The 18,609-nt window shown below is 37.6% G+C and overlaps 1 protein-coding gene across 3 annotated transcripts in view; it reads right to left on the reverse strand.

Moving 5' to 3' along the window:
• SPAG16 (sperm associated antigen 16) overlaps positions 1 to 18,609 on the reverse strand; it is a 1,059,797-nt gene that overhangs the window by 622,467 nt on the left and 418,721 nt on the right. The gene's annotated exons all lie outside the window — the stretch shown is intronic.

Genomic DNA, 18,609 nt, shown 5'->3' on the forward strand with positions numbered 1-18,609 from the left:
AAGATCTACTATACAGCACAGTGCCTACAGTTAGCAACACTGTACTGTGTACTTGGAAACTTGTCATGAGGGTAGATAGATCTTATATTAAGTGTTCTTATTACGGAATAGATAATAACAAATTAAGACAGCGGGAGGAAACTTTTGGAGGTGATAGATATGTATATAAAGTAGAATATAGTAATGATTTCACAGCCATATACATATCTTGAAACTTATCAGTTGTGTACATTAAATATGTATTTTATATGTCAATTATACTACAATAAAGTGATTTAGAAACATTGCAAGAGCACTTTTATTACAAAAAAATACAAACTGACAGTTCTAGATCCAAGATGGCCGCTTAGGAGGAAGTCGGGATTGCAGCTCCGAGAGAAGCCACAGAGGGTGAGTGGACGCCGCATTTCCAGACGGATTTTTACTGCCCACAGACCAGGAGATTCACAGGAGGAGAAGCCCCACGGGTCGCCAGCGCCGCTGGTTTGAGTGGCGTGGCCGCTCAGCCTACGCCCTGGGGTGGGGGGCAGTGGCTTCTTATGCAGAGCGAGAGAGACAGAGTTCCCTCTGAGCCAGCAAGGGGAGCTGAAGCAGGGAGTCAAGCCAGGAGACCCCAGGGCAAGGGCGCGCCACGAATCTCAGAGCCGCTGCTTCAGCTGATGCAGCGGCACACAGGGCAGCGGATTTTAACTGCCCACAGACCAGGAGATTCACAGGCGGAGAAGCCCCATGGGTTCCCAGCGCCGCTGGTTGGACTGGAGCAGCCGCTCCGCCTGCACCGGGGGCAGGGAGCAGCGGCTCCTTGAGCAAAGTGAACAAGACTGTGTCCCCTCTGGGCCAGCAAGGGGAGCTGAGGCAAGGAGGCAAGCCAAGAGATTCCCGGGCAAAGAGGGTGCCACTGGAAACACGGCTGAACTCGGGAAGGTCCAGCCCTGTGGGGGAGGGGCGTCCTCCATCAGGAAACACCCTGCAGTTCCCGGGGCAATTTGCCACAACCAAGACAACCCGCCACTACAGAGACTCCGTCACTACAGGGGCGGGCCAGCATAGCGGAAGCAGTTCTAACTACACCCATATAAACAGGACTGCAGGGAAGCTCACACGGAAGCTGGGTGGGGCCCACAGCAGCTCAGCGAAGCCTCTGCAGGCTGAGTGTGACTAGACTGCCACCTTGTGGGCAGGGAAAATGGTAGCAACACAGCTGAAAAGCATAAAGCCCTAACTCCCTGGGCCAGAACACCTGGGGGGAAGAAAAGGGGGTTTATAAGTTCAGCTGCTGCAGACTTAAAATTACCAAAATCAGAAAGACAGCAACTACAAAGTCAATAGGCGGATAAATCCACAAAGATGGGAAGAAACCAGCGCAAAAAGGATGAAAACACACAAAACCAGAACACCTCTCCTCCTACAAGGGAGCATAACTCCTCACCAGCACGGGAACAAGACTGGACAGAGAATGAGTGTGATGAAATGACAGAATCAGCTTTCAGAAAATGGATAATAAGAAATTTCCGTGAGCTAAAAGAACATGTTCTAACCCAATGCAAAGAAACTAAGAACCTTGAAAAAAGAATTGATGAAATGCTAACGAGAATGGACAACTTAGAGAGGAATATGAGTGAATTGATGGAGCTGAAAAACACAACACGAGAACTTCGCGAAGCATGCACAAGTTTTAACAGCCAAATTGACCAAGCAGAAGAAAGGATATCAGAAGTCGAAGATCAACTCAATGAAATAAAACGAGAAGGGGAGATTAGAGAAAACAAGGTAAAAAGGAATGAACAGAGTCAACAAGAAATATGGGACTATGTGAAAAGACCTAATCTACGTTTGATAGGTGTACCTGAATGTGACGAAGAGAATGCATCCAAGCTGGAAAATACTCTTCAGGATATTATCCAGGAAAACTTCCCCAACCTAGCAAGGCAGGCCAATATTCAAGTCAAGGAAATACAGAGAACACCACAAAGATATTCCTCTAGAAGAGCAACCTCAAGGCACATAATCATCGGATTCACCAGGGTTGAAATGAAGGAGAAAATACTAAGGGCAGCCAGAGAGAAAGGTTGGGTTACCCACAAAGGGAAACCCATCAGACTCACAGCAGATCTCTCAGCAGAAACCCTACAGGTCAGAAGAGAGTGGGGGCCAATATTCAACATCCTTAAAGAAAAGAACTTTCAACCCAGAATTTCATATCCAGCCAAACTAAGCTTCATAAGTGAAGGAAAAATAAAATCCTTTGTGAACAAGCAAGTACTCACAGATTTCATCACCACCAGACCAGCTTTACAAGAGCTCCTGAAGGAGACACTACACATAGAAAAAAACAACCAGCACCAGCCACTCCAAAAACGCACGAAATGGTAAAGAGCAGCAACACAATGAAGAATCTCCATCAACCAATGGGCAAAACAGCCAGCTAGAATCAAAATGACAGGATCAAATTCACACATAACAATATTAACCCTAAATGTAAATGGACTAAATGCCCCAATCAAAAGACACAGACTGGCAAATTGGATAAAAAGCCAAAACCCATCAGTATGCTGTATCCAGGAAACCAACCTCACATGCAAGGATACACAAAGGCTCAAAATAAAGGGATGGAGGAAGATTTACCAAGCAAATGGAGAGCAAAAAAAGCAGGAGTTGCAATTCTCATCTCTGATAAAATAGACTTTAAAGCAACAAAGATCAAAAGAGACAAAGAAGGACATTACATAATGGTAAAAGGATCAATGCAACAAGAAGAGCTAACGATCCTAAATATATATGCACCTAATACAGGAGCACCTAGATACATAAGGCAAGTTCTTAAAGACTTGCAAAGAGACTTAGACTCCCACACATTAATAGTGGGAGACTTCAACACACCATTGTCAATATTAGACAGATCAACGAGACAGAAAATTAATAAGGATATCCAGGACTTGAACTCAGACCTGGAACAAGCAAACCTAATAGACATTTACAGAACTCTCCAGCCCAAATCCACAGAATATACATTCTTCTCAGCACCACATCACACCTACTCTAAAATTGACCATATAATTGGAAGTAAATCACTCCTCAGCAAATGCAAAAGAACAGAAACCATAACAAACAGTCTCTCAGACCACAGTGCAATCAAGTTAGAACTCAGAATTCAGAAGCCAACCCAGAACCACACAGCCTCATGGAAATTGAACAACTTTCTCCTGAATGTTGACTGGATAAACACTGAAATGAAGGCAGAAGTAAAGATGTTCTTCAAAACCAACGAGAATGAAGACACCACATACCAGAATCTCTGGGACACATTTAAAGCAGTCTCTAGAGGAAAATATATAGCAATAAGTGCCCACATGAGAAGAAAGGAGAGAACTAAAATTGACACCCTATCATCAAAATTGAAAGACCTAGAGGAGCAAGATCAAAAAAACTCAAAACCTAGCTGAAGACAAGAAATAACTAAGATCAAAGCAGAATTGAAGGAGATAGAGACACGAAAAACCCTACAAAAAAATCAATAAATCCAGGAGCTGGTTTTTTGAAAAGATCAACAAAACAGACAGACCACTAGCCAGACTAATAAAAAAGAAAAGAGAGAATAACCAAATAGATGCAATAAAAAATGATAAAGGGGATATCACCACAGATGCCACAGAAATTCAAACCATCATCAGAGATTATTACAAACAACTCTATGCACATAAATTAGAAAACCTGGAAGAAATGGATAAATTCCTGGACAGTAGCCTCCTCCCATGCCTGAACCAGGAAGAAGTCGAAACCCTGAATAGACCAATAACAAGGTCTGAAGTCGAGGCAGCAATTAAGAGCCTACCACCCAAAAAAAGCCCAGGCCCAGATGGTTTCACAGCCAAATTCTACCAGACATACAAAGAGGAACTGGTACCATTCCTACTGAAACTATTCCAAATAATCCAAAAAGAGGGAATCCTTCCCAAATCATTTTATGAGACCAACATCATCCTAATACCAAAACCCGGCAGAGACTCAACAAGAAAAGAAAACTACAGGCCAATATCCATGATGAACATAGATGCAAAAATCTTCAATAAAATACTGGCAAGCCGATTACAACAGCACATCAAAAAGCTTATCCACCATGATCAAGTAGGATTCATCCCGGGGATGCAAGGTTGGTTCAACATACACAAGTCTATAAATGTAATTCACCACATAAACAGAACCAAAAACAAAAACCACATGATTATCTCAATTGATGCAGAGAAGGCCTTCGACAAAATTCAACAGCCCTTTATGCTAAAAACTCTCAATAAACTAGGTATCGACGGAATGTATCTCAAAATAATAAAAGCTATTTATGACAAACCGACAGCCAATATCATACTGAATGGGCAAAAACTGGAAGCATTCCCTTTGAAATCTGGCACTAGACAAGGATGCCCTCTCTCACCACTCCTATTCAGTATAGTACTGGAAGTTCTAGCCAGAGCAATCAGGCAAGAAAAAGAAATAAAGGGTATTCAATTAGGAAAGGAGGAAGTCAAATTGTCTCTATTTGCAGACAACATGATTGTATATCTAGAAGACCCTATCACCTCAGCCCAAAATCTCCTGAAACTGATAAGCAACTTCAGCAAAGTCTCAGGATACAAAATCAATGTGCAAAAATCACAAGCATTCCTATACACCAATAACAGACTTAAAGAGAGCCAAATCAAGAACGAACTGCCATTCACAATTGCTACAAAGAGAATAAAATACCTAGGAATACAACTAACAAGGAACGTAAAGGACCTCTTCAAGGAGAACTACACATCGCTGCTCAACGAAATAAGAGAGGACACAAACAGATGGAGAAACATTCCATGTTCATGGTTAGGAAGGATTAATATCGTGAAAATGGCCATACTGCCCAAAGTAATTTACAGATTCAACACTATCCCCATCAAGCTACCAATGACCTTCCTCACAGAACTGGAAAAAACCACCTTAAACTTCATATGGAACCAAAAGAGAACCCACAGAGCCAAGTCAATTCTAAGCAAAAAGAACAAAGCGGGAGGCATCACACTACCGGACATCAAACTCTACTACAAGGCTACAGTAATCAAAACAGCATGGTACTGGTACCAAAACAGAGATCTAGACCAATGGAACAGAACAGAGGCGTCGGAGGCAACACAACATATCTACAACTACCTGATCTTTGACAAACCTGAAAAAAACAAGCAATGGGGAAAGGATTCCCTGTTCAATAAGTGGTGTTGGGAAAACTAGCTAGCCATATGCAGAAAGCAGAAACTCGACCCCTTCCTGACACTTTACACTAAAATTGACTCCAGATGGATTAAAGACTTAAACATAAGATGTAACACCATAAAAACACTAGAAGGAAACCTAGGCAAAACCATTCAGGACATAGGTGTAGGCAAGGACTTTATGACCACAACACCAAAAGCATTGGCAACAAAAGCGAAAATAGACAAATGGGACCTAATCAAACTCCACAGCTTTTGCACGGCAAAAGAAATAGTCAATAGAGTGAATCGGCAACCAACACAATGGGAAAAAATTTTTGCAGCCTACCCATCTGACAAAGGGCTGATATCCAGAATTTACAATGAGCTAAAAAAGATTTACAAGAAAAAAACAAACAAGCCCATTCAAAAATGGGCAAAGGATATGAACAGATACTTTACAAAAGAAGACATACATGAGGCCAACAAACATGAAAAAATGCTCATCATCACTGGTCATTAGAGAAATGCAAATCAAAACTACATTGAGATACCATCTCACGCCAGTTAGAATGGCAATCATTAAAAAATCTGGAGAAAACAGATGCTGGAGAGGATGTGGAGAAATAGGAACACTTTTACACTGTTGGTGGGAGTGTAAATTAGTTCAACCACTGTGGAAAACAGTGTGGCGATTCCTCAAGGACCTAGAAATAGAAATTCCATTTGACCCAGCAATCCCATTACTGGGCATATATCCAAAGGATTATAAATCGTTCTACTATAAGGACACATGCACACGAATGTTCATTGCAGCACAGTTTACAATAGCAAAGACCTGGAACCAGCCCAAATGCCCATTGATGATAGACTGGAAAGGAAAAATGTGGTACATATACACCATGGAATATTATGCAGCCATTAAAAACGAGGAGTTCAGGTCCTTTGTAGGGACATGGATGAACCTGGAAAACATCATTCTCAGCAAACTGACACAAGAACACAAAATCAAACACCACATGTTCTCACTCATAGGTGGGTGTTGAACAAGGAGAACACATGGACACAGGGAGAGGAGCACTATACACGGGGGTCTGTTGGGGGGGAGGGGGGACAGCGGGGAGTGAGGAGTTGGGGAGGGATAGCATGGGGAGAAATGCCAGATATAGGTGAAGGGGAGTGAGGCAGCAAATCACACTGCCACGTATGCACCTATGCAACAACCTTGCATGTTTTTCACATGTACCCCAAAACCTAAAATGCAATAAAAAAAAAATACAAACTGACATATACAATTATGACATAAAGTCCAGCAAAGAACTGAGGGTGCAAAGAAAATTTTTAAAATAAAATCTAAAATGTAAGACATTCAACCCAGAAGAGACTCACGATGCTTGCATTTTTGGCAGAGCAGCAGGAAAAGGAGAAAGCCATCATAAATGCTGGTTAGAAGAAAACGGTTGTGCTCTGAGAATCCGAGCTCACTAACAAACTTTTTCACAAGTCTTCATGAGAACATTGAGAAACAATACAGTAGTGCTGAGACAGATCCATCCTGAGACACAGGTACATGGGGCCTGCTGAAGACTAGGAGCTGAGCAGGAGACACGAGAAAACCCTCCAGCATTCATACTTCATGCACATACTAAGGAAAAATTTGTGATTCTGCTTTTAAACCATTTGAAGCCTGAGAAGTGAATCTAACTAAAGCCTAAACAAAATTAGGTCCAGATAAAATATGGATTAGGTTGAGTCAGCCTGGCTTCAAAGAAATTGAGCCATGTCCTATTCAGGGCACAGGTATTATTGACTTCAATGTTTACTGTTTCTTTACACAAATATCTGGTATTTTATTTTTAAAAGTGATGGTACCAGAAAAGAAACAAGAAGCTGTAACTTCTGTGAACTGAATTGTGTCCTCTATAAAAAATATGTTGAAGTCCTAACTCCCATTAAATCAGAATATGAACTTATTAGGAAATCACACCATTGCATTTAAAATTGCTTAAGATAAGGTCACAGGAAATAGAGTAGGCCACTAAATCAATATGACTGATGTCCTTATAAGAAGATGACCACAAGAAGACAGACACAGGAAAAATGCCATGCAAATGAAGATTAAGGATTGGAGTGATGCATCTACAAGACAAAAAATACCGAAGATTATAAGCAAACTGGAAGAAGCTAGAAAAGGCAATGAATAATTCCCATACAGTTTTCATAAGGATCATTTCTCTGTCAACACCTTAATTTTAAACTTCTAACCTACAGAACTGAGAGAAAATAAATTTCTGTTGCTTTAATCCACCCAGTGTATGGTATTTTGTTATAGCAGCCCTAAGAGACTGACACATAATCAATAGGCAAAAGAAAAACAGTCGAGATAACGAGACCAAAAGATATCCCAGATATTAGAATTATGTAACCAGAACATCAAAATAGCTATGATAAATGTATTACACCATTTACCTTACATTTCAGTAAATAACAGGCGTAGACAATAGGAGTGAACAGATAGAGGATTCTAATAGAGCAATGAATGCTACAAAAACAAGCTAAAAGGAAATGTTAGAAATATAATATATAGTAATAGACACAAGAAATTCTTTTGGTAGGTTTATTTGGGGACCAGATAGACAAGAGTCTACCTTGAAGAGAGGTCAATAGAAATTTCCAAATCAAAACAAAAAAAACACCATTCCCAGGAAAGGATACACTGCCCTTATGCCATACGCAAAAGTCATCTGATGCAGGAGAGGTGATGGATATGCTAGTTACATGAATTGATAATCACACATTGTATACAAGTAATGAAATACCACTCTATATGCTGTAAATATGTACTTTTCTTATGTGTCAATTTGTTTTAAAGTCACCTTCCCTCAAAAGAGCACAGAAAATCTCTCCCACATGAGTTCTCAGATTCAAGGGAGGATGTGAATGCCTTGTGGGGAAAAACTCACAAACACTGAGAAAATCTCATCTATAAAACAGAATTCCATAGAAACTGCCTAAAACTAAGACATCATGTCCATTAGTCAAAACAAAATTATAAGACACTAAATTAAAAAATAATGATACAAAGAACTCCGAAAGGAATAAACCAAATGATATCAAGAGATGATGCATATATCAAAGTTATCAAAGACTTTAAAATAACTGTGATTAATATGTTAAAGGATTTAGTGAAAGACATAAACTATATGCACAAAAAATTGTGAAATCTTTTGGCATGATGATAGAGCCTATAGAAAGGAGTCCAATAAAAATACTAGAAATAAAAAACTAACCTGAGAAATGAAGAATTTAACAAACATATAACAAGACTAAACATAGTACAGAAACAACCAATGACTTTAAATGAACTACAGAAATTACCAAAACTGAAACAAGGAGAAAGACAAAAGAAGATACGCCATAAATAAATTTTTGAAGCGTATGTAACTATAGTGACAACACGCAAACTGACTTGAGAACACACAATCTTATCAGGGCTAACGAAAAATTTTAAATATGACTATAAAAAGATAATTATTCAAGAAAACAAAAAATCCAAATATGTATATACCTTGACCCATAGCTTATATCAGATGAAAAATAGCACTAAATAGATTATAGATCTAAATATAAAATCAAAAATTTTTTAAATGATTGAAGAAAATAGAAAAGAAGAACTTTATGACTTAAATTAGGCAAATTATTTTTAGGCAGAAATTCAAAAACACAAATTATAAGAGAAAAAATTGATAAATTTAGATTGGTCAAAATTACAGACTTCTCTTCAAAATGTACTGTTTAAAAAGTGTAAAAACAATCCAGAGGCCAGGAGAAAATACTTTTCAAACACATACCTGATAAAAGAATTGTGTCCAAAAAATATAAAGAATAATTACACCTAATAAAAGACAAACAACTCAATACAGGTTAAAAGAGACACTTAACCAAAAAATATACATGCAAAAAATCACCAAAAATGATGGGCATCATTAGTCATCAGGAAAATGAAAATCAAAACAAAAATAAGATACCACTACACATGCTCACAACGGCTAAAATTATTTTTTAAAGGCTGACATTACCATTTCTGGGTAAGGATACTGAGTAACTGGAAATCTCGCATATTGCTGGTGGAAGTGCAAAATTATATAGCCATATCAGAAAACAGTTGAGCAGCTTATTATAGAGGCAAATATACACTTAGTATATGACATAGCAAATCACGTTCTGAGGTATATACACAAATAAAATGAAAATGCATGTTCATAAGAAGACATTTTAGACAAATGTTTGTATTAGCATTATTTGTAATAGCCCCAAACTAAAACAAAGTAAATATCCATCAACTACCAACTATATGAGCAATTTGGAATGGGTTTTCACTTGATAATAACAAATAACAAGGTATTATATACACAACGACATGAAAAAATTTCAAAAGAATTATACCAGTGATAGAAGCTAGACACAAACAGCTATATACTGTATGATTCCCCTAGACATTTGGGAAAAAGAAAAACTATATATAGATAAACTAAACTTAATTCTATGTAGTGATTTCTAGATGTGAAGCTATGTGGAGGGGGACTGACTGCCAAGAACACCAAGCAAACATTTGAGATGTTAAAATGTTCTTATATTCCAACTGTGGTTGTCAAAACTGATTAAATTCATTGAAAGAGTAAATTTTTGCTTCATTTAAATTATACTTCAGTATACTTACTAAAAAAAAAAAAAATCCCCAAAAGAAAACACCAGGCCCCGATGACTTCAATGGTGAATTATATTGACATTTCAGAAGGAAGTGATATCAATAATACAAATTCTTTCAGGATATAGAGAAGGAAATTCTTCTGACTCATGTTATAAATATAGCATAATCTTGATACTGAAACCAAAGACACTACAAGAAAACAAAACACAGATGTATGTGAATATCAACACAAAAACCTTTAACAAATGTTACCAAATTAAGTCTGGCAATATATAAGAAATATAATACATAATGATCAAATGAGAATATCCTAGTAATGCAAGATTAGTTTTACATATGCAAATCTATTTATCTAATTAAAATATTAACAAAATGATTTCATGTTAATATTCATGTTAATATGTTACTAAAGGAGATACAGAGAAAAGTTATTTTACATAATTCTATCTAATACAGGCTGTGAAAATTTCAGCAAAGTAAACGTATACACAGTATACATTATAATAAATGGTAGGTTTTGAATGTCTCACTCCCGAGAATCAGGAACAAAGCAGGGATGTTCCTTCTTATCATTTCTATTTAAAACAGTCCTTGAAAGTCAGCCAGGGAGATAAGACAAAAAAAAAAAAAAAATAAGCCATAAAGATTGAAAATAAAGAAGTAGAGCTGTTTAAATTTGCAGATGGTAACATTATATACATAGAAAACTCTACAGAATCACTCCAAATCTATTAGACTTAATGAAAAATGTAGCACAAACCTATGCAAACTCAATATACAAAGTTAAGTGTATTTTTATGTACTACCAACAATTGAAAAAGTAAAATAGAACATATTGTATGTAAAAGCGTGTCAAAAAATAATTAGGGAGAAATGTAATGAAAGATGTACAAAACCATTACAGTGAAATTATAAACTTATGCTAAAATGAATTACAGAATACCTCAAAAATATAAACAAATGTCATGTTCATAGACCGGAAGAAAATATTGTTAAGATGGGAATTTTTCACAAATTGATTCATAGGTTCAACTCAATTCTAACCAAAATACATAGGCTTTTTTGTAGAAACTGGCAAGTTGATTCTCAAGTAGCCCAAACAAATTTGATAAGGAAAAAAATAAATTTAGGAGAATAAATCCACCTGACATTAAGGCTTATTATAACATTATACTAATCAGAAAGATGTTATATTGGTAAAAGGATGCACTAACCAGTCAATGGAATAGAAATAAACCCACATATATATAGTAGTACTCTTTTCACCAAAGTACTGCAGCAATTCAGTGAGGAAGAAAAGTCGTTTCTAGTTTGAAAACAACTGAACTTTTTTTCCCATATGGAAAAATTATGAACCTCAACTCTATCTCATGCTATATGCGGAAACAAGCTTAAAATGGGGCCACATAAACCTAAAGATAAAAGCTAAAATTTAAAAAGTTCTAGGCAAAAACACAGGAAAAACAAAATTGTGATCTCATGTTAGAAGATTATTTGCTACATAGGATACATAATGTACAAACCACTGAAAAAAAATTAAAAATATCTGCTTCCATCCAAGTACTAACCAGGCCCAACCCTCCTTAGCTTCTGAGATCAGTCAAGATCAGGCATGTTCAGAGTAGTCTCAGGGTACAAAATCAATGTGCAAAAATCAGAAGCATTCCTCTACACCAACAATAGACAAGCAGAGAGCCAAATCACGAATGAACTCCCATTCACAATTAACTACAAAGAGAATAAAATACCTAGGAATATAGCTAACAAGGAAAGTGAAGGATCTCTTCCAGAAGAACTACAAACCATGCTCAAGGAAATAAGAGAACACAAATGGAAAAACAATTCATGCTCAGAGATAGGAAGAATGAACACTGTAAAAATGGCCAAACTGCCCAATGTAATTTATAAATTCAATGCTATTCCCATTAAACTACCAATGACATTCTTCACAGAATTAGGGAAAAAAAATACTTTAAAACTCATATGAGACCAAAAAAGAGCCTATATATCCAAGACAATCCTAAGCAAAAAGAACAAAGCTGGAGGCATTATGCTACCTGACTTCAAACTATACTACAAGGCTACAGTAACTGAAACAGAATGGTACTGATACCAAACAGACACATAATTCAATGGAACAGAATAGAGATCTCAGAAATAACATTGCACATCTATGATCATCTGATCTTCAACAAACCTGACGAAAACAAGCAATGGGGAAAGGATTCCCTATTTAATAAATGATGCTGGAAAAACTGACTAGCCTTTTACAGAAAATTGAAACTGGACCCCTTCTTTACACCATATACAAAAATTAACTCAAGATGGATTAAAGACTTAAACATAAAACTCAAAACTATAAAAACCCTAGAAGAAAATCTAGGCAATACCATTCAGGACATAGGCATGGGGAAAGATTTTATGAAGAAAACACCAAAAGCAATTGCAACAAAAGCAAAAACTGACAAATGGGATATAATTAAACTAAACAGCTTCTGCACAGCAAAAGAAACCATCATCAGAGTGAACACACAGCCTACACAATGGGAGAAAGTTTTTGCAATCTATCCATCTGAAAAAGTTTGATATTCAGAATCTACAAGAAACTTAAACAAATTTACAAGGAAAAAAACATTAAAAAGTGAACAAAGGACATAAACACACTTCTCAAAAGAAGACATTTATGTGGCCAGCAAACATACAAAAAAAAAAAAGCTCAACATCATTGATCATTAGAGAAATGCAAAACAAAACAACAATTAGATACCATTTCATGTCAGTCAGAATGGTGATTATTAAAAAGTCAAGAAATAACAGATCCTGGTGAGGCTGTGGAGAAATAGGAAGGCTTTTACACCCTTGGAAGAAATGTAAATTCGTTCTGCCGTTATGGAAAACAGAGTGGTGATTCCTCCAAGACCTAGAATTAGAAAAATCATTTGACCTGGCAATCCCATTACTGAGTGTATACCCAAAGGAATACTAATCATTCTATTATAAAGATATTTGCACACATATGTTCATTGCAGCACTATTCACAATAGCAAACACATGGAATCAACCAAAATGCCCATCAATGATAGACTGGGTAAAGAAAATTTGGTACGTATACACCATGGAATACTATGAAGCCATAAAAAGAAGTGAGATCATGTCCTTGGCAGGAACATGGATGGAGCTGGAGGACTTTATCCTCAGCAAATGAACACAGGAACAGAAAAACAAATACCACACATTCTCAGTTATAAGTGGGACCTAAATAATGAGAGCACATGAACACAGGAAGGTGAACAACGCACACTGGGGCCTGTCAAGGGAGTGTTGTGGGAGGGAGAGTATCAGGATGAAGAGCTAATACATATGGGGCTTAATACCTAGGTGATGGGTTGATGGATGCAGCAAACCACCATGGGACATGTTTCCCCATGTAACAAACTCACATATCCTGCACATGTATCCTGGAACTTAAAATTAAATTAAATTTAGAAATATATATCTGATCCTAAAATTACAATGTCAAGAAGATGAAAATGAAAAGGCATCCTGATGAGTGTAAAAAATTATACAACTTAGAAAACAATGCTTCTTAATTTCTTAAAACATTAAACATGCTTCTATCATGATGCCTAGCAATTCCACTTCTAGGTATTTATCAAATAAAAATGACATGTCCATAAAAACAAAAAAATAAAAAAAAATCACAAAACCTTGTATAAGAAAATTCATAGCACTTTTATTCTTAATAGCCCCAAGCTGGAAACAAACAGAAGCCGGGGACAAAACAGTACATATTGTGTCCTTCTATTTACATGAAGTTTTAGAACCTGCAAAATTAATCTATGGTAATAAAACTCTGATGCTGACCACTTCAGGGTGTAGTGATTTATTGGGCACACTTTGTGGGTTGATAGAAATGTTCCACATCTTGATGGGGTTAGATGAGTATACGAATGTGTCAAAGATGATCAAAGAGTACACTTACATCTGTGCATTTTGTTGTACTGCGTACCAGTCAAAACTTTTTAGTGTAAGCAAGGGAAACTGAATTTTAATTAAGTAGAAAGAGACATATTTAAAAGATACTAGTTAGTGAGCAATTTCCAGGGATCCTGCAGAGCCAAGCTGGGGAAATCAGCAGGAATCAAGAGAATTTACAAAAATCAGAACTATTTGAAAGTCATGCCAGGTAACTAGTAGATGAGGACTCCCCTGCCCTTGTTTCTGATACTGGTACTGAGAAGTACATACCACAGTTTACACTTCTGACTCTGGTATACCCCCTAATCTAATAATGTTGTCATCAATGCCACTTCCAGAAAAGATATGCTGTTGGCCCTTCTTCTTTATAACACCTCTCAATTCAAAGTCTGAGTAAGGCTGTCTTCAAGTCCATATTCTATTGCAAATGAACTCAGGATATGACACTTTCATCTTCTACGAAAATTTTTACCATAGTAGAAAGAGATCTCTACAACTCACTGATATATAACAGGAGGAGAAGTTCCTCAAGATAGAATTGGTAATATAAAGTTAATAAATATATCCCCAAACATTTCATTGTTTAACTTAAGAGTTGACTTTATTCATCCCACTTCCTCATTCAACTCATGATGTTTGGATTTACTCCAAACACGTTACTGAAAGTGCTCTTGCCTAGGCTACCAATACTTTCTTAATGCTAAGTGAATTTGTTCCTTTCCAATCCTTTTCCTACCGGACCTCAACCTTTTTATAGTATCAGTAATCCTTTCTTGTAACCAACCATTTCTTTCCTTGGATTTCCTGACACCACTTTTCTGGTTTCCCTCTTACCTCTCAGACCTTTTCTTATGTATTCTCTATTTTATAGGCTCCTCTTGACTTACCCCTTCTCTTTTCTAAAGTGTTTGTGTTCAGGTGGGCATTCTTCTAGGCATTCCTCTCTGATACATACTTGTCCTGCATGACCGTATCTATTGATAGACATTTCTTATGCCTTACAGGCTGATGATTTACAAATTTATAGTCAAAACTCAGGTCTTTCTCCTGTTGTGGTCCGTGAGATCGGCACGTCTGCCGGGGGTCTCTTGACCAGCAAGAGGGTCCCAATACCTGGAAGAGAGAGTGCGCAGAAGAAAAGAACGACAGGAAAGTTTTGGGGTCTGGAGGGCTGACGAGGATTGCCCAAGTCAGCGATTTATTTTGTGCACAGGGTCTCATTATATACCCTTTAGCCTGCAGTGGCTGACATCAGGTTACTTAGTGAGGTAACTACAACAAAGGAGAAGAGAAAATCACAACATTACAAGCCTAGGGTTCAAGTTAAAACTAGTAAAAGGAGAAGCATACAATCAACTGTCATGAAGACTGATCAAGAAGTCATAAAACAAACAGGTGACCTTTTCTACTTATCCGATAATCAGAAACACAGAAACAAGATCAATTTTACAATGGTCAAACCAAGGTATAAATCTTAGAGGTAACAATTTCAAATGTCATATGAATAGTCACAAGCTTCAGTGAGTACCTGGTAACGGAGTCATAAAACAAGCCCAGAGCAGAAACTTCAAGAAATAGCATGTGCAGTGAAACCACACAGCCTTCAGCCAGCCAAGCTGTTAGATCAGTGAACCAGAAAACTTCTGCAAAATCAAACTTTCTGCACTTCCTTCTTTCCCTTAGCTTGACTGCATCCAGGAGGGGAGAAATGTGTCTGGGCTCAAACTCCATTATGGCGGAGACACTTAGGGGTCTCTATGCTGGAGTGATCCCCACATCCTCCTGAGCCACACACCCAGATATGTGATTGGATGTTTCCATTTGGATTTCTCACAAACATTACAGATTCAACATATTCAAAATTTTCATGATCTCAGACCTATTCTTTTCCCTTTGTTCCATTTTGGAACAAATGGTATCATTTTCCAACTAGTTGTCCAAATCAGAAATTTAGATCCCTTTCCACACTTTCCATACCCAGTCACTTGTCCTCATGAATATTAATTTCTAAAGATTTGTTTGTATCCATATATAGTGCTTTCTTGTGAAGTCTGCTAGCCTGAATTAGAACTCTATAATATTGTCTGAATTCACAACAGAGCTTTTAAAATAACTTTTCTGTCTACACTCTTGCTCATCTTCAGTCCACTCTTGTCGGTGGTGTCAGAAAGACTCTTTATGGAATATAAATTTGATTATGTCATTTCCCTGTTCAGTGACAATTTTTTCCTCCAATATGGTTTAGAATGCCCTCCTTGACCAGGTGCTCTTGCCTGTAATCCCAGCACTTTGGGAGGCTGAGACAGGTGGATCACAAGATCAGGATATTAAGACCATCCTGGCTAACATGGTGAAACCCCATCTCTACTAAAAATACAAAAAATTAGCCAGGCACGGTGGCAGGCACCTGTAGTCCCTGCTACTCGGGAGGCTGAGGCAGGAGAATCACTTGAGCCCGGGAGGCAGAAGTTGCAGTGAGCCAAGATCGTACCACTGCACTCCAGCCTGGGTGACAGAGAAAGACTCTGTCTCAAAAACAAACATACAAAAAACCCTCCTTTATTGCATTCTTACCTCTTTTTCTGGCTCTTGCTCCCATCATTTACCTAATACTTTATGTTCAAACCATATTAAAATCTGTTCAGACCCCTGAGTACACCTTTAAACTGTGGGTGTGTGCACATGCTCTTTCTTCTTCACTAGATACCCTTTCCTTCTTATTGCTTTTTTATTTTCTTTACATAATTTGGGGATAAGACCTTAAAAAGCAGCCAAACTTTATCCACTATTGCAAAACTGAGTTAAGAGCTGTTCAAGTACAGCACTTTAACACACCTCATTTCTTTCATTAGAACATTTGTTACACTATATTATAATTGCTTATTTGTATACACCCCTGCTAGTCTGAAAAAGTAGACTGCATCTTGTCTACTTCTGTGCCATTTTATCACTCAAAACCATCTCAGTGGCAGGCTCGTAAGTTGCTCAATAAATGTCCCATTAATTTGAACTACATTAATTTTAAGTTATTCCAGTGGAGAAAGTAGGCAAAATATCTAAAATATCTTAGCTTAAAATTTCTGCCTTTAGTAATCTGAACAATTCATAAATTCTTATCTTTTATCTGATTTTTTTGTGTGTGTGAAATGTTGTTCTCTTTTTTTTTTTTTTTTAAAGAAGACAAGATCTCACTCTGTTGCCCAGGCGGGAGTACAGTGATGTGATCACAGGTCACTGCAGCCTCAACTTCTCAGGTTCAAGCCACCTCCCAACTGCCTGGCTAATTTATTTTTGTTTTTTGTAGGGATGGGGTCTTACTCTATTGCCTAGGTTGATCTGGAACTCCTGGGCTCAACTGATCCTCTCATTTCAGCTTCCCAAAGTGCTAGGATTATAGACATGAGCCACTGTACCCAGCCTTAATTTTCTTTCTAATATTCCTATCTACTTACTGATTTTCATTTCTTACTCTAAAGAGGAGAGCATTTATTATATGATAGCCAACTGCATGTTATGGGTATGTATTAAATATTCAGTGATAATTATATGATAGAAAATTAATACTTGGATAATATAACAAATAATGCATGTTAAGACAACTTAAATCATTGATGATAAAGACAAGCCCAACAATGTATGAATTAATTTCCCACCTGGAAGATAATGAAGAGACTCTTTTTTCCTTTAAAGAATGACGTGATGACCTACATGGTAATCCAAAGTAATGAATGTAAGGGATGATAAACATATGCCTGGCTACGCCCAAAGAAACTGCTGGATATGGAGATTGAGGAGTCTGGTTCCTGATTGAAACCCAATTCACGATTTTTCAGGCCTGACCATGGGTAATTCATAAGGCTTTACTTGGCAGGCCTCGCAGGAGAAAGCTACCCTCCCCAACCCAGACTTTGTGCTCAGGTAATAAATCACAGTGTCAAAAGAAAGCTACAGGCCAGAACTCAGGCCTCTCTAGCTAGCTATTCTCTTTGCATATTTGCATACCTAGCCCATGTGCCTCTGCTGAGTGAGACCTTCTCACTGTGGAGGGTGAATGGTGGCACACTTCAAAGACACTTTTCTCCACTCTAACTCAGTAACCTGTCCTTCACTTTTCCAGTCCTAGCCTTTCCTGTCCCCTATACCCACTCTAAGGCTCATAAAACTGCTGGAGTCTTTTTGTTTGGTGCTTTCTCGACAGTGAGACCACCCCCATATCTGAGCTGTCAGGGATTTCTCTGGTTTTAATCATGCTTACTCCATAGCAGTAAGTGATTAAAGGCTTAGCTTTCATTTTCAACTTGTGGCTTTAATCAGCTCTCTGACACCTGAAAGTTCAGCTCTCTTTTCAGTTCAGCTAAGCTGCTGACAGAGATCACTGCATAAAGTCCCCAACCTATGACTAGATTTATTTTTATTCAGATATAATTTAATAAATTCACCATTTAAAAGTGTACCATTCAGTGTTTTATAGTACAGTCACAAGGTTTTACAACCATGACCATTGTCTAATTCTAGAACATTGTTGTTGCCTAAGAAAGAAACCTGTATTCTCAGCAGTCACTCCCTTTCTCCTGATCTTCACCTCAGGGTAACCACTAAACTACTTTCTATCGCTATGGACTTTCCTGTTTTAGAGATTTCAAGTAAATGGAATCTTACAATACATGGCATTTTGTAAAAGTCCATGTGGAAGTCAGTTTCTTA

This window comes from Aotus nancymaae, unplaced genomic scaffold (genome assembly GCF_030222135.1).
Source record: "Aotus nancymaae isolate 86718 unplaced genomic scaffold, 86718_ANA_hifiasm-v0.15.2.pri h1tg000008l, whole genome shotgun sequence".
Classification (NCBI taxonomy): Eukaryota; Metazoa; Chordata; class Mammalia; order Primates; family Aotidae; genus Aotus; species Aotus nancymaae.